Genomic DNA, 26,228 nt, shown 5'->3' on the forward strand with positions numbered 1-26,228 from the left:
TTATGATGTGTGTAGGTAAGGATCTCTTTACATTTACTCCACTTGGAATTTGTTGAATTTCTTATATATCTAGATTATTGTTTATCAGTTTTTGAAAGTTTCCACAATTATTAATTCAAATAATTTTTTCTATCCCTTTTTCTCTTTTTTTTCCTCCTGAGACTTTATTCATGCGTATCTTGGAATGCTTGATGGTGTTCCACAGACCTTTTATTGTTCTTTATTTTTATATTTCTTCATTCTTTTTTCTGTTTTTTAGACTGGATAATCTGATCCTTTTTTCTCCCTGCTTAAATATGCTATTGAACCCCTGTAGTGAATTTTTCAGTTCAGTTATTGTGCTTTTCAGCTCCACAATTTCTATTTCCTTTTTACAATATCTACCTCTTTATTTATAGTCTCTTTTTGGTGAGACATCATTCTTCTGGTTTACTTTAGTTTTTATCAATGGTTTCTTTTAGCATCTTCAACACATTAAGGCATTCTACTTAAAGTGTTCATCTAGTAAGTATAATGCCTAAGCCTCCACGTGGACAATTTCTGTTAATTTATTTTTTCCTTTGAATGGGCCATACATTCTTTTTTCTTTGCATTCCTCTTAATTTTTTTTTAAAGAAAACTGGAAAATTTGAATATTATGATATGTTAACTCTAGAAATCAGTTTCTCCTACCTCACTGGGTTTGTTGTTATTGCTTTTTGTTTGTTTAGTGATGTCCTTGAGGTAATTTTGTAAAATATGTGTTTTCTGTTGTGTGCAGCCACTGTAGTTTTTTCTCAGTTAGCTTAATAGTCAGGTAATAAATGGGAAGAGATTTCCCTAAATGCCTGGTTCCAGTGAGTCTCCCATCCTATGTGAAGAATCTCTCTGATTATGTTGGAGCATGCTGTTAGTGTTCAGGAAGACAGTTTAAAACTTTGCCTTTTTCTTCCATTCCTACTTGTGCATAGCCTCAAGTACAGGTGAAGATGAGAGTTTAGCACCTGCTCTTTCTTGGGTATATAGACTATCCTACTCATGCTTCCATACCTCTATGCATGCATAAGGCCTTCTAGATTCACAAGAATATGTTAGAGGTTTTAAACTTCCCCAATAGACATCTGATTCTCCAGCTTTTTCTTTTTAAATGTTTTTGATTAACTTTTCTTTCTTTGTTTCTTTTTTTCCTTTTCTCTCTCTCTCTTTTTTTTTTGCCCCAACCCTTTTAGTTATTTGAGACATCTGTAATGTTAAACACTTGTTGTTGATTGTTTTTACAAATGTCCCCAGGAAAAGGCTATTTGTACTGGGTGATCTCTCAGACCAAATAAACACAAGTATTGCAAGTGGAGCTGTCCAGGGAATTTCCAGACAAGTCAAATATGACAAATCATTGAGATCAGGGCATTGGTGACTCTCCAACTGTGTTCAGCCCCCTCCTGTGAACGGTTCCTCAGCTCTTGGAATCTACCAGCGTGGAGAGAGGGATGGGAATAGGGCAAGTTAAAATGCCCCAAAGGTCGCTGTTCTTGCCAGGATTCAGTTGGACTTTTGATTAAACACTAGATTTTTGAAGGTCTTTAGCTTCATGCGTTCTGAAAAATTTGATTTTGACAGTTATTTTACTGTCCTCATTGCATTAATGGATAAGATTTTTTAGTATCTTATCCCATCATTCCTGCTAAAATCCAGTATACTATAATGTAATGTCCTCTTAAATGTTGATAATTTCCACAATAATTAAGTAACCACTGAAACAGCAATTTCTTTTTTTTTACTTTGTCAGAAATATTGAAATTAATTTGGAGAAAGTGAAGCTCAATTACAGGAATCTTTCTAGTTTCCCTTAGATGGAAAAACAATTAAACATTAAAAACTATCTCTTATCATACTATTCATTGCCACATTGGTTTCTGACATATATAAAGAAAGTGCAAAATAAGTCATTAAAGGTATTATGTGTTTTATTTTTATTTTCCTGTATCTTCAGTAGAATAGATATCTTAGTCTTCCTTCAGCTGTGCAGAGTAATTTCAGTTAGTAAAGGTGAGAAAATATATTTGCATTCTACAATGTATAATTGATGACAATTACACCAACATAATGTAATGTTTTTACTGATGGCATAATAGAACATTATTATATGACAGCATCATTAAACAGTAAAGCATCTTCCATAAAATTAAACATAATTTTGTTTATACCAAGATATAGAATATAAAAGTTACATTTTAAATTAGAAGTTTAACATAGCCTTAGGGATAGATTTGAAATATACTGTTGCTTATTTCCATACTCGTAGAGAAAAGCAGCATATTATATCTCTCAAAATTTATCTTCATTGTAACCAGTATATAATCATGTTAAATAATGTGTTTTAACACTATAATAATAAAAATAAAGGTATTCATCATTTAGTACAGTAGAAACCGTTTTAGAACTAAAACAAAAGTTCTCTTCCAAAGCAAATAGATCCTCTAAACTGGAATGAAGATCGCAGCCCAGTTACCTTGGTTTCATGGATATGAAACATTTATATTTTAATTTTGCCTTTATCTGTGATTGAAACTCTTTGGTTTTAAGGGAGTTTATTTTTGTACCTGTTGTTATCAGTATCACACCAATCTGCTATGACACATTTTTAACTTCAGATTATACACAGAATGATTCTTACATTTTCTTTTCAATATTATATTGAATATAATATTTATAGTATATTATATATATCATGCATGAAAAGACAATGCAAGGATCATTCTAACCATAATGATAACATTCTCAGTATTATATATATACACACACACACACACACACACACACACACACACACATACACATAATCTTAATATATCTATTTACCGTAATACTTCTTGGTGTGTCATTTAGAGCTCTTGCCTTGGTTGCAAGAATAGAAATCAACTTTACCTTATCTAAAATTATTGAAATTGTATCTGGAAGATCAATGACTTGATAAGAGTGAGGAGTCTGGGGGAAACAGAAATGAACAGAAACAGGCAGATCTGGAGAGCTGAAAGGCTAGGAGCTAGAAAAAGAATAATGTTCTCATGAAGTTAGGAAGGAAGGAAGGCCGACAGGTAGATAGGAAGGAAAAGAAGAAGGAAATTTATAAATGTGAATTTCTCTTATAAAGGAGTAACTTCAACTTGATTTTCAGAGCTTCTCTCCTGTCTGCTGTTTTTAAAATAATCCTTATGCCAAACAGAGGCATATTTTGGGGTGACAGTTCTGCTCTGTTTCACCTGAAAGGATTTCAATATAGAAAATCAGATATAAGTTACTCACATGGTTTTAGAAAAATCATTTTTCTATTAAACTACTGCTGTGAAATTACTCTTTTCTTGTAGCACTTAGAAAATTTTATATTGGAATAGACCATTTGATTTTCTTTTAACTCTCTATTGAAAATCCTTGAATCTAGTTTAGAAACCCATTTCCCAAGTGAAATTTTAGTAGAATTTTAAAAGGATTCAAGTTGTTTCTTCTAGTTGTGTGTTCCTTTTTTTTTTAAAAAAAGAAACTCTGACATCCACTTAAAATTAATTTATTCAACAGATACTTACTAAAGAAACTTACCATGTATCAAGCAATGGCATAGGAATAGTATCTGATAAACACCTGGTACCAAGGGACCATTGTAAGGAAAAATTCATCATACTGTCTCCATATAAAAGTATTTAAAGTTCTCATGATGGAATTTTATTATCAAAATTAGGGTACTTTATTGGAGGGAGAGTTGAAGACTTTGTTTTCTCTAGGTCCCTAAGCCTTCTTTTGGCAGTACTACTACCAACCCATTTCAGAGTTGTCTTCATAGTTTGTGACATAGTTACATGTTGAGGAATCTTTGTATGCCTGATGAAAAGCATCTACCTTGTGGAAGTTTTGGTTCCTGAAAGCAGCCACTCAGAAAAATACAAAAACACTTTTACATAACCAATAAAGAATTTTGAAGTTGTGGAACATGAAATAATTTCCATGAGAAGAGACTTGATCTGTAAATTTGGTATATTTATGTGATGAAGTCTCAAAATAACATGTTAAATTGAAAATGCAAGCTACAAGATGATTCATAAGACTATAAAAATGTAACAATAATATATTAATGTGTGTGTGTTTGTAAAATGTAAAATAAATGAAAAGTATGCACAGCAAATTCATGATTTGTGGTTAGCAGAAAAGGTTACTTTTAATAAAATTGTGATTAAGAGTGAAATGAATTTATAACTTTTCTGTAAAGTTTTACTCCTTTTATTAAGTGTAAAACAGTGTTTATAGCCTAATGGCAATTTTTTCTTATTATTCTGTGTTACTTTGTGTTTTTAACTGTTTTCAAAATAAAAATTAGAACTTGTTTGAGCTCATGTTAAATATTTTATGCTCTACCTTGAAAAATCAAATTAAGTATTTTTAATATCTAAAATTTTAGTCTAAAAGTATTTCAGAATGCTTTGCATATAGGAGATATATGTTATAAACATAAGGAATTACAATGGTTAAGTTTTCTAACTTGAGTAACTCTTTTAACAAGTAGTAATTCCACCTAAGGGATAACTTGGAATATAGTGTATTATATTTAGTTTCCTTTTTTATTACACTTTTAGAGAAAGACACATAATTTAGAGCATATGTTTTGCCATTAAGGCACTGGAGAGAAAATTGCTATGTGCGGCAAACATTTAACGGTATGACTTTTCATAAAGTTTTGGTTATCTGATGATTCTTTGAATAAATAAAATAAATGAGCTAAGAACCTGTGAGTACCTGTGTCTCAGCTCAGCGCAAAGTGCCTGATCTCAAATTGTTCAGCTGCCAACTCTGCCAGTGACTAACAGAATGAGAGAAGTTACATAACTACAAATGTAGTTATTATATACACTGAGGATTTTGAATTTATTAAGAGACATCATGTTATTTGAAACCAGATAGATAAAAACTAATTACAGGACTGTGATAATATAAATTATTACTAAGTTAAGCTTGAAAAAATGTTATTTAGTGAGAAAGAACAGAAAAGTCTTATTTTTAAATTACGTTTCAAACTATATATTTCATCCATAACAGTAGTTCAGACTGTAGGACTTTCTCTTCCAGTAAAGATGAATTAGCTAGTTCATACCAACCCACTTACTGAAGATACTAAAATGCCAGAAGAAATTTTTTTTAAAGTGTTATTAAAAATGCCACATACACATACACACATACATATATACACACAAATATACGTTAATATATATGTATTAAACATATGTATGTGTATATGTTACACATATATGTAACTCAGGTTCAGCCGCTCACTGCTGGAAAGCCAGTACTCGAGGCAAGCATTGGTAGAAAGGAAAGGCAGCTTTTACCAGGTGGCCAGCAATCTGGGGTGAAGGTGGACATGTGTCCCAAAACCCAACCCTGAGGATTCTCCTCAGCCATGACAGTTTCATTGAGGCAGGAGTTTAGCTTCTCCATCATTTTCCATTGAACGCAGACTGGCTGATTCCTCATGATCTTTCTTCACTTGTTACCTTACCTGTGTGGTCTGCCTGCAGGATTGCTAAGCCTCCCCCCGGGGCTGCTGGGAGTAGAGAGGTAGTCATTTTTTAACAACTTAATTTTTCATTTCTACTTCTTTTAATCTAGGGAAAGTATCAACAGGTTAGGCAAGGTATTATGTGCATTCAGTAGAGCATAAATCAGGAGTTAGGTTAAATTACCTAGTGATCTCATCCCCATAATTAGGTTCTTCTAGGGTTAGAGGGGAACAGGAATGTGCAAACAGGAAAGGGACAAAAGAACTGATTACAAATCCTCACTGTTAGACGTCATTCCATTTCTATGGGATTAGGGGTGAAGGTCCATCTTTTGTAAGTTCTTCATGCTGACATAGGACACTGTATTCTTAGAGTGGAAGATAGTGACATGGGTCTGTAGCATCTCTTTGCTGACAGTTTCAGATGCCTGCTTACATGTATGGGCAGAGCAAGCTTCAGTTATCTTGATGCCCACAAAGATACAGATTATTATGAGCAATAGTGTTAATCCCATTCTCCTGAGGCCAGTTCTTGGAATTGTGCTAGCCATAGATTCAGTACTGGTCGAGATGGAGCGGCTTATGTCATACCACAGTCTGGTCATCATACAGTTAGTTTATTGCCTCTGGTGGCAGTTATAGTATCTGTAAAACAACTCAGAGATGTGTATCAGACAGTGAAAGAGTCTGTGACTCTGTTGTCCTAATCATTAACTGCTTGAGCCTGCTCTTTTGTGACTCAGGGAGACCTGGGAGACTTCAGCTTTTCTAGAAACAAAGAGGCAGAGGGCATGGAGGGGCCTTTGTACAGTGGGGGGGGGGTGTATATATATGTATATATATGTGTATATATATGTATATATATATATATATATATACGTATAAAGGAGTGAAGATCTTGAAAATTTCCTGGAGGCGTTTGCCAATCTGTATGAGGTAGCTAAGAAGCTGAGCTGCGCTTTTGGAAAACTTACAGGCATAGGTGGACCAAAGTGAGAAATCAGAATCAGTTTGCGTTAGTATTGCAAAGGGCTGTACCCTAAAAGAAAGTGTTTTCAGAATTGCCTGTAGTTGAAAGGATTGTGTCCCAGCTTCATGCCATTTTGGTACTTTGGATCATCTCAAACTGTTAACAGAGATTAAAAGAATTCTAGATTTCTGATTCTCCTAAGTTGCTGGGAAAAGCAAGCAAACAAAACCAAGGAAAAGAATCATCTTTGATTAAAGGTAACGTCATTCTTGACCTGAAAATATTTCTGCAAATGACTTTTTAAATTTAAAATCCAGCACACCATCACAGATAAGAAGGAACAGGAAGATTCAAGACATTATGGGAGAGAACAAAGCTATTGTTATTCTTTGGATTACCCCTCAAAGAAAAGGATGAGAGTATGTAACTTCTAAACTACCAGAGGGAAATATTGAGGGAAATATTTTCTTCTTCTTTTTAAAATCAATACAAAATAAGGCACAAGGTGAAAGGAAAAAGAAACAGAACAGGTAGGGCAAATAGAAAGCATATAAAATGTATTAAAAATGATAAATGATGTAATTTATATGTGGAATCTAAAAAAGCCGAACTCATAGAAACAGAGACTATAATTGTGGTTACCAGGAGGTGGGGAGTGGGGGTGGGGGGATATGGGGAAATGTTTGAGGAGTACAAACTTCCAGGTATAAGATGAATAAGTTCTGGGGATCTAGTGTACAGCATGGTGATTATAATTAGTAATAATGTATTATATACTTGAAAGTTGCTAAGACAGTTGCTGTGAAAAATCTTAAATATTCTCAGCACATAAAGAAATGGTAATAATGTGACCTAATGGATGTGTTAAACTGGTAATTATTTCGGAATATTTAAATGTATCTAGTTATTACATTGTTCACCTTAAACATATACAATGTTATATGTCAAGTTATATCTCAGTAAAGCTGCAAAAAGAAAGGAAATATTAGCTTTAAACATAAATGAAACAAAAAATTCATAATTACATTAATTTTTTTTTAACTTTATATTGAAGTATAGTTGATTAACAATGTTGTGTTAGTTTCGGGTATACAGCAGAGTGATTCAGTTATACATATACATGTATCTATTGTTTTTCAAATTCTTTTCTCATTTAGGTTATTACAGAATATTGAGCAGATTTTCCTGTGCTATACAGTGGGTTCTTGTTGGTTATCTGTTTTGAATATAGCAGTGTGTACATGTTAATCCCAAACTCCCAAACTATCCCTCCCTCTTATCCTTCACCCCTGGTATACATAAGTTCATTCTCTGTTAGTCTGTTTCTGTTTTGTAAATAAGTTCATTTGTATCATTTTTTTTGACTCTGCATAAAAGTGATAACATATGATATTTGTCTTGCTCTGTTTGACTTACTTCACTTAGTATGATAGTCTACTGTGTTGAGTATCCATGTTGTTGTAAATGGCATTATTTCATTTTTTTTAATGGCTGAGTAATATTCCATTGTATACATGTACCATATCTTCTTTATCCATTCATCTGTTGATGGACATTTAGGTTGCTTCCATGTCCTGGCTATTGTAAACAGTGCTGCAGTGAACATTGGAGTGCATGTATCCTTTCAAATCATGTTTTTCTCTGGATATATGCCCAGGAGTGGGATTGCTGGATCATATGGTAGCTCCGTTTTTAGTTTCTTAAGGAACCTCCATACTGTTCTGCATAGTGGCTGTACCAATTTACATTCCCACCCACAGTGTAGAAGGGTTCCCTTTTCTCCACACCCTCTCCAGCATTTATTGTATACATCTTGATGATGGCCATTCTGACCAATGTGAGGTGATACCTCATTATAGTTTTGATTTGCATTTCTCTAATGATTAGTGATGTTGAGCATCCTTTCATGTGCCTGTTGGCCATCTGTATGTCTTCTTTGGAGAAATGTCTATTTAGGTCTTCTGCCCATTTTTTGATTGGGTTGTTTGGTTTTTTTTATTTTGAGCTGCATGAGCTGTTTGTAAATTTTGGAGATTAATCCCTTGTTGGCTTGCATCATTTACAAATATTTTCTCCCATTCCATGGGTTGTCTTTTCATTTTGTTTCTGGTTTCCTTTGCTATGCAAAACCTTTTGAGTTTAATTAAGTCCCATTTTTTTTTTTGCTTGTTTGTTTTTATTTCCATTACTCTAGGAGATGGCTTGAAAAGGATATTGCTGCGATTTATGTCAAAGTGTGTTCTGCCTATATTTTCCTCTAAGAATTTTATATTGTAATATCTTGTCTTACATTTAGGTCTTTAATCAATTTCATTTTTGTGTGTGGTGTTAAAGAATGTTCCAATTTCATTTTTTTAATATGTAACTGTCCTGTTTTCCCAGCACCATTTATTGATGAGACTGTCTTTTCTCCATTGAATAGTCTTGTGTCCTTTATCATAGATGAATTGACCATAAGTTCGTGGGTTTATTTCTGGGCTTTCTATCCTGTTCCATTGATCTATATTTCTGTTTTTGTGCCAGTACCACACTGTTTTGATGACTGTAGCTTTGTAGTATAGTCTGAAGTCAGGGAGCTGATTCCTCCAGCTCCATTTTTCTTTCTCAAGATTGCTTTGGCTATCCAGGGTCTTTTGTGTCTCCATACAAATTTTAAGATTTTTTTGTTTTAGCTCTGTGAAAAATGCCATTGGTAATTTGATAGGGATTGCAATGAATCTGTAGATTGCCTTGGTTAATATAGTCATTTTGACAATATTGATTCTTCCAATCCAAGAACATCTTTTCCTCTGTTTGTGTCATTTTCAATTTCTTTCATCAGCATCTTATAGTTTTCAGAGTACAGGTATTTTGCCTCCTTAGGTAGTGTATTCCTAGATATTTTATTCTTTTTGATGCAGTGCTAAATAGGATTGTTTCTTGAATTTCTCATTCTCATCTTTAATTGTTAGTGTATTGAGATGCAGTAGATTTCTGTGTATTAGTTTTGTATCTTGCAACTTTACCAAATTCATTGAGCTTTAGCCTTTTTCTGGTAGCATCTTTAGGATTTTTCTGTGTATAGTATGTCACCTGCAAACAGTGACAGTTTTACTTCTTCTTTTCCAATTTTCATTCCTTTTATTTCTTTTTCTTCTCTGATTGCCATGGCTAGGACTTCCAGAACTATGTTGAATAATAGTGGCAAGAGTGGACATCCTTGTCTTCTTCCTGATCTTTGAGGAAATGCTTTCAGTTTTTCACCACTGCGTATGATGTTAGCTGTGGGTTTGTTACGTATGGCCTTTATTATGTTGAAGTGTGTTGCCTCTATGCCCACTTTCTGGAGAGTTTTTATCGTACATGGGTGTTGAATTTTGTCAGAAGCTTTTTTTCTTCTATTGAGATAATCGTATGGTCAAATGGAATAATGGAATAAATGTTTCCGTTTGAAACAAAGATAGTCAAACTGAACAAACACCAAAATCCATTGTTTCCTTTTTTTTTTTTTTTTTGTGGTATGCGGGCCTCCCCCTGCCGTGGCCTCTCCCGTTGCGGAGCACAGGCTCCGGACGCGCAGGCCCAGCGGCCATGGCTCACGGGCCCAGCCGCTCCGTGGCATGTGGGATCCTCCCAGACCGGGGCGCGAACCCGGTTCCCCTGCATCGGCAGGCGGACGCGCAACCACCGCGCCACCAGGGAAGCCCCCATTTTTTCCTTTTTTAAACTTATCATAAGAGACACCATCTGTAACAAAAAAAAATAATATAGGAAGTTTGAAAATAAAAGAATGGAAATGGCATGTAATTACAACATTAAACAAAAGAAAGCTGATATTAGTATCAGGAAATGTGGGCTTTAAGGCAATAATCATTATAGAAATAAAGGAGGTTATCTCAATATATCAAAAGGGTAAAAGGCTAATTCATGAGGAAGACATAACAGTCCTTAATTTGTAGGCAGGTATAACATGGCCTCAAAGCGTATGAAGTGAATATTGACAGAACTAACAGAGGAAACAGAAAAATCCATAATCCTAGTAGAAGGTGTTAACAAATGTTGTTTAAAAGTGTGTTAGTAATAGAAAAAACAGACAACGTTTAAATAAGTGTGTAGAATATTTGACTAGCAAATCAACAGAATTGTTCTAATAAACTAGTTATTATACTACCCAGCAACTGCAGAATATATGTCATTCCAAGTACACACAAAATAATTACAAAATAACCACATTATATACTAGACATAAGTCTCAAGAAATTTCAAGGGACTGAAATCAGATATGATTGTTATCTGAACATGGTCCTATTACACTAGAAATCAAAAACAAAAATAAAATGATAAAATTCTGGTACTTTTGGAATTTTTAAATTTTTTACTAAATACCTATGGGCAAAAAAGTAGCACAAAATTGGAAATTAGAAAATATTTAAAGCTGGATTTTAGTGAAACACTACTTATCAGAAATTGTGTATAATTAAGGTTCTGCTTAGGGGAAATTAATAGTCTTATGAATATTTTTTTCAGAGGCTGAATATCACTAATCTGTATAACCATTTTAAGAGGCTAGAATACAAGTAATATAAAGCCAATGAAAAATGAAAGGATAGAAATAATAAAGGTATGAGTAGAAATTAGTAGAATGAATAAAACTATAGTAATTAAGAAAAGTCTATAAAAGTGTGTATGTATATATGTCTGTGTGTGTGTATATAGTTAAAGAAAAATGCACAACATGAGAGTTGTGAGTTTAAGGTTTATTCAGCGTCTTACTGAAGACTGTAGCCTGGGAGACAGCCACTCAGTAGCTTTGAGTAAACTGCTCTGAAGAGGTAGGGGAGGAGCTAGTATGTAAATGAATTTTTTTGGCTAGGAAATAATATATGTTATCAAGCATACATCTTGGTAAAAGATTGCTTATCACAAGGAACAGATATTTGAAGTTAATGATTTTAGTGCTTTTCTATGTATGAGAAGGTGCAAGAATCTGGGGTAATTGAAAGTCTTCCTGAGATATGCATCTGACTCTAGAGGCCTATTTATTCAAAGCACAGATTGCCTCATTGTGTTTGTTTGTTTTTTTTTTCCCATCCTGAATTCCTTTCAGGATGCACTGTTGATGGGCAAATGCAATGGGTTGCAACTTAACCCTAGTATAACTGGGTGATGAGTGATGTTCTTTGTTCTTCATTTGTTCATATATCACACATATGTATGCAATAGAAAGAAAAAAATGCCCAAGTATTTTAATAGATATGATAAATCCTTGGTATGAGTAAAGAAAACAAAGGAGAAAAGACAAGAATATCTATTACCAGGAATGAAAACAGAATTACTGTACATCCACTTACAGTAAATATTATAAATATAAAAGAAAGTTATAAATAAACTTTATGCCAAGAATGAAAATTTGAATAAAATGGAATTTATAGTAATGTACATCAAAATTGTCACAAAAAGAAATGGATAACCTGAATATTATATACTTGTTAAAGAAATCAAATCTGTAATTAAAAATGTCCATTTTTTTCCAAGTCCAGTTGCCTTCACTACCAGTTTCTAACAAATGTGCATGAAATTTTAAAAATACTGATGTTTCACAAACTACTCCAAAGAACAGAAACAAAACAGGGATATATGTTTCTGCATTTTCTCAGACCGACAGAACTTGGACATTAAAATGCATCATGGAGTGGTTAAGAAAGGACTACCTGACAGATTACTGTTAGGTAATCTTAGTCATAGTCACAAATTTTAAAATATTAAGCAAAATTGAGAAAGTCATATATATAAATAAACAAAAACATGCTCATTTGGGGCTTATTTCAGAGATTCACAGTTCATTTAGCATTTGGAAAATCAATAAGTATAATTTGCCACATTACAAAAAAGAGAAGAAAACTCACATTATCTGAATAAAGAAAAAAATGATTAAATTCAGAACCTATTTGCAACAACAAAAAAAATCAGCAAAGTAGGAAAAGAAAGGAACTTTCTTAATCTTTAAAAAATAACAGAAATACCTAATCACCTCACACCGGTCAGAATGGCCATTATCAAAAAATCTACAAACAATAAATGCTGGAAAGGGTGTGGAGAGAAAGAAACCCTTTTGCACTGTTGGTGGAAATGTAAATTGATACAGCCACTACGGAGAACAGTATGGAGGTTCCTTTCAAAACTAAAAATAGAACTATCATATGACCCAGGAATCTCACTACTGGGCATATACCCAGAGAAAACCATAATTCAAAAAGACACATGCACTCCAGTTTTTACTGCAGCACTATTTACAATAGCCAGGACATGGAAGCAACCTAAATGTCCATCAACAAATGAATGGATAAAGGGCTTCCCTGGTGGCGCAGTGGTTGTGCGTCCGCCTGCCGATGCAGGGGAACCGGGTTCGCGCCCCGGTCTGGGAGGATCCCACGTGCCGCGGAGCGGCTTCTGAGCCTGCGCGTCCGGAGCCTGTGCTCTGCAACGGGAGAGGCCACAACAGTGAGAGGCCCGCGTACCGCAAAAAAACAAACACAAAAACAAACAAACAAACAAAAAAAATGAATGGATAAAGAAGATGTGGTACATATATACAATGGAACATTACTCAGCCATAAAAAGGAATGAAATTGGGTCATTTGTAGAGATGTGGATGGACCTAGAGTCATACAGAGTGAAGTATGTCAGAAAGAGAAAAACATCATATATTAAGGCATATATGTGGAGTCTAGAAAAATGGTATAGGTGATCTTATTGGCAAAGCAGAAATAGAGACACAGACGTAGAGTACAAACATATGGACACCAAGGTGGGAAGGGGGGGGTGTAGGACGAATTGGGAGGTGGGGATTGACATATATACACTAATGATACTATGTATAAAATAGATAACTAGTGAGAACCTACTATATAGCACAGGGAACTCTACTCAATGCTCTGTGGTGACCTAAATGGGAAGGAAATCCAAAGAAGAGGGGATATACATATACGTATAGCTGATTCACTTTGCTGTACAGTAGAAATAACACAACATTGTAAAGCAACTATGCTCCAATAAAAAAAAGAACCTACTAAAACTCCACTGAAGACACCATACTTAATATTGGGTTGACCAAAAAGTTCGTTCAGGTTTTTCCATAAGATAATACGGAAAAAAGATGTTAAAAAAAATAAAATAAAAAATAAAATAAAATAATAAAAAAGATAATACAGAAAAACGTGAACAAGCTTACCCAAACGAACATTTTGGCCAACACAACGTTTACTCTCTCAGAAACATTAAAAACTTTCCCTTCAAGAACAGGCTCAAGAGGTGGGTTCTCAGTATCACCAATGCAGTTTAATTTTGTCTGGAAGTCTTAGAGCAATCAGGCAAGAAAAAGGCATAAAATTTAAAGGGACTAAAGAGAATATGCCTCCTTTCATTTAAGTGGGTGATATGAATGTGTATTAGGAAATTGGAAAATCTGCAAGCATATTATTAAAATTAATAAAATACTTTAGCAAAATTTCTGACTAAAAGATTATATGTCATATACATAGCATGCCCTATTGTAGTGAAGATTAATGAATTACAGCTCCATGCAACATAGAAATGAATCTTAAGAAACTATGGAGTTCAAAACAAAGATAAAGTTTTAAGTATGCATACCCAGCAAGTAAAACTATAAAAGGGGAAGTAAGAAAATAAAACTGAAAGCAGAATAAAAAGATTTCACAGTTGGGAAGACGTAGAATAGGGAAGGCAAGGCACTTCTGGACTGCAGGCGTCTTTGCTGTGAAAATTACAGCAATAATGTGTTAAGCTAATCATTTGCATTTTATAAACTTTCTTTTATTGTGTTATCTTACAAAATAAAGTTTAAAAAATAACTTGAACTTTGGGAAAGTTTGGAAAGGTAGTAATACGTAGGTGGACAGACATGAAAAGTCAGCTCCATTTCACAAAGAGTGCTTGATAAATTAGCTGTATAAAAGGTATTTTACTGAAAGTTGTCTTCTCTTAATTAAAAAAAAAGTGTGTATATATATATATATATATATATATATATATATATGCTCTTTTGCTCTTAGACCAAATACAAAAGGGATAAGGAATGTTCAAAGATTATTACATTGATTTGAGATTTTTTGCCTCATAGTTAGAATTTTTTTTGAACAAACACGTTTGCACCTTCTGGAAACAGAGCTTGAGTTTAATTTGTGTCATCTGGGGAAAAGAAAGAAACTGAAGTATGATTTAAACTTAATTATATATATTTGCATGATTTCCTTAGTAAGTTTTAAGAAACTGTATTGTCTTTCAAAGTGAGTGTTTACCACTAAATTGTGTTTTGGTTTTAAAAATGACTACATTGAAAATAAAATGTACCTAATATTCTAAAAGGGTATTTCTATTAAATTAAAAAAAATGAATTTATAAAACAGTGGTCACATTGACACTTATTGATACTCCACTTTACAATATGTTTTCATCTCCCAAACCATCATAAAAATAGATTCGTGTAACATTAATAAAATTACATTTTTTTTGGTGGAAAACAGCAGGTACAGTTTTATTTTTGCCTGAGCTTACGAAGTTTGTATACTATGACTATACAGTAGCTACACAAGTCATTTGTCTGTATTTAAAGAAGGATCAATATCCAATTCTTAGATGAAAGCATCTTTTTATGAAGATGTGGTAGAGAATGTCAAACCTAGTTAACTTGATCTATTATAAGTTTATCAAAAATATAATGGATGACAGTATCAAACTGTTTTATGATTACCACTCACAGATGGCTAAAGTTTCATAAAAGGATCATTTATGGCATAGTACAGTCTTTAGTTATTTGAGGAGAAGTGTACAAATCTATTGGCATTCATTACATTGCCATAACCTGCAAAAATAACATAGGGAGTTTTCTAAAATCTAAGTTCCCTCACAAAATATTATTTCCTCCCTTTAGAAGTCATTTGGTAATAATTATTTTGAATCTTACATGTTAGCTACCGTAGGAAAGCATCAAATCAAAGAGATTTCTATAGTAATTTGCTTATAATCTGAAAATCAAAACAAATTTCATTTATGGCACCTAATATTTTAACATGTGTAAGAATAATGTTGATGGCTTTTTTGTCTATTCCTATCACCATCCACAACTCCCTTCTCTTGAAAATTAGGCTGTAACAGCACACAGAATGTTCCAGTGGCTGGCACTGGTATAAAATAGCTACATTCCAGATTAAGAAAGGACTATTATATAATTAGAATTTGATATGCAGAGGTCATCTTGGAATTCTAAATTAGGAACAAAATATTTAATATACAAAATATATTGTTGGCAATACTATGCAGTGAGGGTTTGCCATATCACCATGGACACAACTTAATATTTTCCTATGAATCAAGCAGGTCTACTGTTTTATTCACATATAATTCATACATATTCACCTGGTCTAATACATTTCTAGAACACAAATTTTGATTTCTAAATAATAGTTCTTAGGAGTTGCGTGCTTCATTATTTGAATTATATTTAATTGACCAAAAAACGCTTGCAAATAAAACTAAGAGAAAATATGAATTTTTATTGTCATCAAATTAGATGAATGTCTATGAGGGAAAGGCTTACATAATTTAAATGTAGACTAAAGTTATATTTTTCGAGTTAACTATGTACCTTAGGGATATGATATCAACAAAAAAGAATTTAGATTGCTGCCTAATTATATGCCTTCTAGGAATTAAAAAATCCAAATTTATGTCTTTATGATATATTAATCTAGGTGATTGTCACTAATTCCCCAAATATTTATTGAGTATATTTTATAGTTCAGGTGATTTTCTAGGCATTGGAGATAAAATTGTAAAGAAGTCAGAGCAGTAGCTTCTTTTCAGTTTGTATTTTGATGGAGAGGGAAAAAAATAAATAAAAAAAATAAGATCACTTCAGGTAGTCATGAGCTCTGTGATAAGATAAAATTATGTGCAGTGACAGTGCCTGCAGGTGTACTTATTTAGATATTGTAGTTAATAAAGTCCTCTTTGAGATGTGACAGTTACATCAGCTGAATCCTGTACTAGAAATTGGCTATATCAAGGTCTAGAGAAAGAACTTGCCAGGCAGAGTGAACAGTGGTTGCAAGACCCCTAAAGTAAGACTAAGCCCAGCAGTTATGAGAACATAAGGCCAGTGTTGTTGAATTCTAAAAAAGCAAGGGGGAGAATGGTAGGATATATACTGAATAAGTAGACAAGGACCAGTTTAGTAGGGCCTTTTTGTGACATGGTAACAAGTTTGAATTATAGTTTCTATATAATGGGAAGGGAATATGATTATGATCTGAGTGACATTGCAAATGCATTTCAGTTTTGTATGGAGAATGAATTGTAGACACCAGTTATGGGTTATTACTCTGGTTTAAGCCAAGTGTGTTTGCAATAGCTACAAATACGGCAATTGTTTAAAATTATCTTTGCCAGGGGCTGTTTATCTGGGGGAAAAAAATCTCAGGAGACAAATTGATTTGAATTTTATTTTATTATTTTAATTTCACATGGTTTGAATGGTATGTTTATGTCCTATACAATATTTTGATAATACTTTTCAGTTTGATATAATAAAGTAAAAAATGAAGCAACGATGTATATATATACATTTTGCCAACATTTTTATGAGATATAGTAGTTTATGTAGTATAAGCTTCTTGTAGGATAAACTAAAGGGTTTTATGTTGGAATTCTTTTAGAAAGAATAACGGTCATTAAAGGAAATAAAACCAAAAATATTTCAAATGCTTTGTTTTACTCAAATTATTATCTATTGATCCTTCTCTTAGATATGAAAAATTACTAATTTTTCTAACCCTTACTGAAAGCATCTTCAACTCTGTAATTGATGAGGTTGAGCTCCTCACACTTTTTTGAAGAAACATTGTTGGAAAAAAATATTGATCGACATGCTTCAAAAAGAGGGTCCCATGCCCACCTAGGTTGAATCAGTTGAGCCTTTAATGTGGTAACCTGCATGATTGTATATTTTTAAAAGAAAGAATGCAAGCAGAACTTCTCATGCATATTTGCATATGGGACAGTTTTTGCTTTGAGCAGTGCTACTCAACTCTATCCCACAGAACACCATTTGAGAAGGCCAAATAATTTAAATAACTAATTTAGACACAACTCTCTTTATGAGCACTGAGCTTCTATTATTGTTAGATTTACACAGGTATTGTGTGGTTCTTAATAGCCTGGATAGGATAAATGTATCATTCGTGTATATATTTATATGTATACACACATACACGCATATATGTATATGTATATAAATCATTCAGGTGTATATATGGAGATCTATATACATATATTTCTCTACAGGTGGCTTTATATGAATACTATTTATAGTTGCTTAAAGAACATACTTCCTGTTTTTACGCAGTAGGAAACACAAACTACACATTTTCACTATTCTATAGTAAGCATCCTATCACCATGCTTCTATTAATTCTTCTCCGTCTAAATTGTGAGAACTGGTATGGTAAGTAAATAAGCAAAATGCCCCTGTATGGACCTTCCTTGCATGTGGTTAGCATAATGACTGTTTCACAGCTTCCTTGATTATCTGGGTACTGTGTAGCTTTTCCCAGTGGGCTGCTGGGATTGACTAATACTGGTTCAGAAGAGTGTAGGTTCAGTCTTGCTTCACAATAGGTGGTTGGTTAAGGCCACCTTTCTGTTCTTAGGGAGACCATGATTATTTTTAATAACAATTCTTTACTGTTTAATGTGCTAGTTTGCCTTCTTATTACATGATTTTACTTCTATCATGATTTTATATAATTTTCATATTATTCTGGAAGACAAAATGTAAAAAAAAAATTACCCAAAATGCATAGCTAGCTCCACTTCTCATTCACCATTAAATGCCATCTTTTATGTTAATTAGAAATAATACCCCAAATGAATACCCAATGGGTAATCAACCAATAGGTTAGCAATTTTTAATTGCGGGCTATTTGGGATTGGTATTATTCTTGGGATTAGCTCATTGAAGAAAGAAGTGTGTGATATAGTCAAGCAAATATGTTGGCAGATTATGGGAAATCCAAATGTTTGACAATATACTGAACACAATTATCTTGATTCTTTAAAAAAGTAGTATTTCTTAGTCATTAAATGTAGCAAAGTAGATAAACAAAAAGGAATATTTGGTCTGCACATTAATGTAGAACTTTCCCATTTCATGAACATTTGTTTTCAAATTTCCAGCAATAAAAGAGCTTAATGGGAATGTTCTTGCACTTTTATTTTGGCTTTGGTCTTTATTTAGCCTTTAATATTTTTTTTTTTTTTTTTTTTTTTTTTGTGGTATGCGGGCCTCCCTCTGCTGCGGTCTCTCCCGGTGCGGAGCACAGGCTCCGGACGCGCAGGCTCAGCGGCCATGGCTCACGGGCCCAGCCGCTCCGCGGCATGTGGGATCCTCCCAGACCGGGGCGCGAACCCGGTTCCCCTGCATCGGCAGGCGGACACGCAACCACTGCGCCACCAGGGAAGCCCCCAGGCCTTTAATATTATTTTTAAAAATTGTTGGTAAGGTGTATCATGTTCTGTTTGGCCTACTTTATTTTTTTTTATATTCACATTTTGATCTTAGTGCTAAAACACGTTTAAAGCTATCAAACAGAGGAAAACACATAAGAAAGGAAAATAATTTTAAAAACGTAATTTAGCCAGTCTCTTATGAAGAGATGTTCTCTCCATATGATCTGCCACTAGTCAGAGATAATGCTCTGCCATTATCTCAGTCACTAGTATTGGATGCCACTTCTTCTCTGTGCTTTGTCTTGTCTCTTTGTATTAGTATGCAGTGTCTCTCTTTTTCCTGAATACACCATTCAAAATTATGACATATTAATCACAGACATTAGGAATGGGAATGATCTATTACTGTAGGTCACCTAATACCCTCCAGAGGCCAATCCTTCTTGCTGTATTATCCAGTGCTTTTCACGGGTTATTTGAAATGATTCAAGAAATGAAGATTTCCCCTTTTCCTTATTATGCAATCAGTTTCCCTGTGGAATTCATTCTGCTTTGGTACTCTAACCAGTTGCTAACAAGCAAACCATTTCTTGACACATGTAAAATTGCATAGACTTGTAATACCTCAGGCACATTGTGCTCTTTAACACTGTTATTAATATGTTAACGGGTGGAAACATTATCATCTGACTGCTTGGTGTGTGAAATGTCTTATACTCATTTCATTTTCAATTCTTTGTAGTTTACGGTTACACTTGATTAAAGGTGGTACTGTGAACACTTCAAGTTGTTTTATTTCAAGATAAAAATGCTGCGAACTACATTAGGAAATATATTAGATATTGATTCTCATATGGCCTTAGCACCTGTGTAATGTGAACTCAAATGCAAACATTTTGGAACAGTATGGAAACAGTGGATTAATACGTAACCAAACTTTAATCATAATTAGTAAAACATATGCTTTGGAAGAGCTGTGGAACAATAATAGGAAAGTGCTAGAGGCAACTTAAAATACTGATATGTTTCCAAATACAGATTTTGAGAAGATTGATGATGGATACTATTCTTTTTAGATTGTAGTTTATCTGTATTGCTCTGATATTTGCAAGCCAAGGGTATACTGGAGAAGAATGGTGACATTAGGGATGCTCTTGTAAAAGAAATAACAATGTTTTAGATGTACATGGTTTACATTTTTAAGAATACTTTTTTCTGATACTTGTTTGTTTTCTGGTTTGTTCCTGTAACTTGAAATGGAGTATGGCAATCAAACACCAAACAACGACAGTACCTGGAAATAAATATAGTAATTTTATGGTAAGTAATATTAAGAGGAAGATTGTCATTATGCAATAAAACATTCCTTATCTTAAATATAAATGGAAAGTTGATGCAGTATGTAACCATTTAAAGCATGAATCCATGACAGGATTATCAGTTAATCTCATGTCTCCTTTGTTATGGGGTAAAATTATGTTTCATAATGGGTCCAGCTGAATTTAATCTAATTTACTCATCATCAGGCCTCGAGTTGGAGCCTAGCTTAGAGACTGAGAAAATACAGAAAGAAGCAGAGTAGATCTCACTCCCTAGAAAGTCGAGTCCTCCGGAAGCTGCCTGTTCCTACAGTGAATGTGACCTCATGTCCTTATGTTGTGGTCTCAAATTTTCACTCTCAAGATTATATCACTCTCTCAAGATTTGTCAAGGGAGAGTTTGTCTGACTGAGCTTGAGACGTGAGTTTGTTGCCTCAATGCAGTGGGGAGGAGGAGGATCTGATTTTGCTGTTTTTTCTATTGGTGGGATTTAACTTCCTCCCACCAAGTCTGTACTTGATTGTAAATCTCTGAAAGAGAGGTATGATTATAGAAAGTGGATAGAGGTGACTAGGGAAGATACTAGAAAGCCAAAGTGAAAACCACTTCAAACACCTGTGAGTGTCAGGAATTATACTAGCTATTAAATGGAATTAAAGAGAATAAGACACCATCGTTTCTCATATGGATTTAATAATCTGTTCAAAATGTATTATAAAAAACTAACATATGTTTGAAATGTAGTCATAATCTGAAAACATTTAATAATTTCTTTCCTCTGGATGGTCATTATTAATTATTGTTCAGAAAAAATAAGAAAAACAAGACATTTACCTCAGAAATTTTTCCCATAGTGAGAGGTCATGGAATATAATCTCCTCTTTTGTAGTATATGAAGAATAATATCGTGAAACTTATAGGGGTATTTTTAGAAAATATTTATTTATTTTTATTTTGGCTGCACTGGTTCTTAGTTGTGGCACACGGGATCTTTAGTTGCGGTATGTGGACTCTTAGTTGCGGCATGCATATGGGATATAGTTCCCCGACCAGGACTGAACCCGGGCCCCCTGCATTGGAAGCATGAAGTCCTACCCACTGGACCACTAGGGAAGTCCCTTATAGGGCCATTTTAAAGGTTAAATAAGGCAGTAAATATATGGCGCTTAATAATGATTGCATGTTACCTCTTATCCCTTAGACCCAAAAATACACTTTAGAGTGTTGTTGCTGATATCACTACTACTTTCAATAATAACAACGGTAATAATATTATTTTATTATTTTAATTTTCTTGCATGTAGTGCAGTAGTTGTGTGAAGTTGTGCAGTCTGAGTTTCAGATTAAATTTGATAACCACTGGTAATGTACTGTAAACATCTATTAAAAGTGTATTTACACATGGTGATATATAACACATTTGCAATAGACATACACAGACCCCATTCTCTGCTATCAAATTCAATCTAAAATAATATCCATATATAATAAATACTCATACCTAAGTTTATATTATTTGTTTATTGTCTTTCCCAGTTGCCTCCCCTTGCAGAGTATATGACAATGAAGACAGTCACATGTTTTATCTTGTTTACTGTTGTATAGGCAGTCTTTACCAGTGCCTGGCACATAATAAGTACCTAATAAATTGTTGTTGGAAACTGTATGGATTCACCAGCAACACAGGTTCTATTTCCTTAGCTCTTATGAAGCATCTTTAATTCAAGGTACGAATGTATACATTTGGCATATTCCTTTTTCTGCATCATCCACACACACACACACACACACACACACACACACACACACACACACACACACACACACACACATTACCCAGGTTTTAAAACCAGCATACATAGAAGACAGAGATGCTTCTTAGTTGACCATTATCTTTGCTAACCCTATGTACTTCATGCTTATATTGCTTATTTTAAAGCATATTCATATTTGAATGAACTAAATATATATAATCAGTCTCTAATTTTATTAATTCTTTACTAGCAAGGGCTCTTAGATTCTTTATTTTTCCACTTTGATTGCCATGAACTTAGTCTAAGCCCTCAGGCACCTTTATTTTATACATTGGTTTCTGCAGTATCTTCTTTAATCTCTGTTACCCTCTCTTTAAGTTATGTTCTACTCTATCCCATATGGATCACTTTTGAATCCATATTGTTTTACCAAAGATAGTGTCCTCCATGGACTCCTCTATTCATTCCCTTTCTTTTCCTAAAATTCATTAACAAAAAGTGGTAGGAAAACATTGCAGGTTGAGAAACAGCATGAGGAAAGAGAGGGTACAAAAGTGAGAATGCTATTGTGAGAGGCACAGAGGAGAAAAACTTGATTACAGTGTTGGGGGACACACCATATTAGGCTGGATTGCTGTTAATCTTATGTACACAAGAATTGTCTTTTGATTCGCTGACACATTTATAGCAGTAGAAATAACAGTAGTACCAGCAGCAGCAGCACTAGCAGTGAGAGTGGCAATGACATTTATTAAAAGCTCATTCTTTGCCATGTAGTTTCCTAGTGCTTTGTACCCGTTATTTCATTTATTTCTCTTAATAACTCTTTATGAGACCTGTAACACAAATATATAACATGGCTAAATTTTGCCTTATATTTGTAATAAGTTACAGAAGAGAAAACTGAGATTTAGAGAAGTTACGTGAAATGACTAAGGTGAAACAGTTACGCCAAGCAGAACTTGTGGTTGAACTTGCGTCCGTCTGATACTGAAGCTTGAGTGCTTCCCCACACTGCACTCTTCCTCCAGTCCCATAAACACATGGAATATTTTTGGTGAATGAAAGATAAAATAAATAAAAGTCTATTATAAAAAATTAAGTTCTAAAAAGAGAGGAGGCAGATAAATTGAATGACACAAAGGAATAATGTGTCTGCTCTTTAACTTTATAAAATATAAAGTCATTTGCAAAAATTGAATAAAAACCACCAGGATCTTAGAGGTATATTCCTATTTGACAGTAGAGAGCTATGTATGGATGAAGGTGCTGGAACAAGGTCAGGGAGTTGTGATAAGATCTGGCTTGCTCTGGCATATTTTACATTGGTAGAGTTCAAATTGTGTACTGACGTGACTGGGAAGTGTATTGGAGAAGGGCTATGATTTGAATGAAATTTTGCCCACGTATTTAAGTTACTTGTGATAAAGATTTCCTATCTAGAAACCTGAAGCCTCTTTTACAGTCTTCCTTACTCAGACTTCTCTAGCAGAAACCATAGTGTGTTTTATCTATCTTGTCAAGATAAGTGGAGTAAAGGTTAGGCAGAAAAAGTAAAATTAGGTAAAAAGTTCTCTATGATAATATCCATGGTAAATATTTCAATTTTAGCATGAGTAAATGTTAATTTATGCAGAAATGGGAGCTATTTAAGTAGGTGATAATGACAAATTGAAGAGTGTTGTGTAGTTTAGACTGGCGAATGATGTTATTAGAAACCTAATCTTTATACTTAGTAGTAAATACTTTAATAATGATTATAGACCAAGAAATAAAGCTGTCCACATTCATTGCTAATGCTGTTGTTAAACAACCAGTGACCACTCACACAAGACAGAAGGGAATTGACCTGACGTATGAAAAGCAGTATAGTTTAATTAAAAATGGCTTGAATATTTTTTAGAAGAAATGTCGAACATGTGAATGGCTTTTAACGTGGCATTTGAAAGAAAAAATAAACCAGCCCATAATTTGAACTAGCTTATCTAAATCTTAAAGTCTTAGTATATTTCATTCTGTATAATCCGAGGTGACTGCAAAAAAAACTAAGCCAAACAACACCTAAAATAACATTTAATTAATATCTCATACTTAAATGTCTTTCTGGGAAATAAATTTTTGTTACTTATCGTGATACAGTAAGCATTATTGGTAGTACAAAAGGCTTACAAAAGTTGCTGAGTTCTCAGAGGCAACATATAGTATACCTTTTTCTTTTGCCTTTTCTATTTTACTTGCCTTTTCTGGGAATTTTTATGGGAATTGGTAAGTTTATGTACTGCTAGAAGGTACTTGTATTTCCTAATAGTGTATATAAGAAGACTTTATGAGCTAGATTCATTCCTTGATAATCTTGCAGTTAATATCAGTTTCCATATCATGAATATGTATGTACAGTTGTAAATTGTCTTGAATTTATATGAAAAGTAAAAATTGGCTTTTATCAGGTTCTTATTTTATGCTTGGAAATACACTAAGCAATTTGCATTATTTCATTTCATTCATTCATTTGAATATCTATTTAATAGAGAAACTGAGGCTTGAAGAGTTGAAATTGTGCAAAAATCAAACAGCTAATAAGAGATAGTCTCAAGATTTGAGTTCAAAATATATGACTCCTGTGTAAACCTCCTAACCACAGTACTAGATTCATATGCATCTGTCTTTATCTTTCAGTTCTCTAAAGCTATAAGGTTCTCGTGTGCAACACACATATGTGTTCTTCCTGAGCTTTTTTTTAATCATAGATTTTTTTACTGTGTATACTAATAAATAATTTTTGTACTGTTTAGTATTGTAATATCAGACATATAAAATGTACATAGAGGAAATGTAAATCTTAGAGCTGAGGCAGAATTTGTTCTGGCTAGTGACTCAAAAAATACTTTTCAAGGCCAGTTTCACTGATGGTATCATTATAGTTTTTCATCTTAAAAAAGATCTGTGCATTCTGCTTTGAAGCAACTCCAGTGAACCTATACATCTGAAAATTTTCTGTTTTCCTTTTAACATTTATTCCCATGGCAATAATATGCATGTAAAGCATATCCTTAAATGTTTCTTTATAACTCAGAAATATCCAAATAGTTTAAGAAACTTCTCAACCTCAGATTATACTGGGCTCTCTTGCAAAGTAAATTGTAATTACCTCTAGAGAGATGTGAGTTGAAAAAGATTAATTCCTGTATCATTTCTCTACATCAGCCTAAATGTTTTTCACCCAGGTTTTATTATTAAGTTAAATATTTGGAACATGTTAGAAATGTGTAGAGAATAAGCACACAGATGGTTTTATTAAACGGTCAATATATGATTATAGGGATCTTGAAACCCATAGCAATAACAATAATAGTAACTATGACATCTAGTTCTTACTGATATTGCTATCCAGTATGCTAAGCTTCTTGCATATTGAGTTATTTCATCCATGAAATAATTACTTGTTGACTGCCTGCCATTTTCTAGATGTTGTTGTAGGTGCTCACAACATGGCAATGAAAAAGACAGCAAAGTTCTTGCCTTTATGTAATGAATACTCTGCTGGGCCTCAGTACCTACTGGGAAGTAGATACTATTTTATCCTACTTTTTAGCTGAGAGCTGTATGGTTTCCTCAGAAAATAAGCCACTTGCCCAAATCATTTTGCAAAGCCAGAATTCAGCTCATGTTTGTTTGACTTCCAATTCCAAGCACTAAAGTATTGTGTATAGTATTTGGTATACTATACCAAAAATAAGTAGGCTGAGTAGGTTGAGCCACGACATCAGTATTATACTTCAGATGTTATCTAAAATGTTATCCAAATATTTTGTGTTAATACTTTGTCTTTTGGATTATGCTTTACATTTGTCATCTCTGGTTACTCAGTTCTTTATTGGGCCTCATGTACTTTTGCCTATGAATGATATGGGTACTCTCTATATTGAATATCATTCAATATTCTTATCTTTGAATGATAAGAATATTGAGCAATAGGAGAATCATAAACTACACAGGAGGCTTGATTACAGGTGGAGCCATTCAAAAGAATTGCTTTAGGGCTTCCCCAGTGGCGCAGTGCTTGAGAGTCCGCCTGCCAATGCAGGGGACACGGGTTCGTGCCCCGGTCCGGGAGGATCCCACATGCCGCGGAGCGGCTGGGCCCGTGAGCCATGGCCGC

Source organism: Physeter macrocephalus, chromosome 8, assembly GCF_002837175.3.
Source record: "Physeter macrocephalus isolate SW-GA chromosome 8, ASM283717v5, whole genome shotgun sequence".
Taxonomy (NCBI): domain Eukaryota; kingdom Metazoa; phylum Chordata; class Mammalia; order Artiodactyla; family Physeteridae; genus Physeter; species Physeter macrocephalus.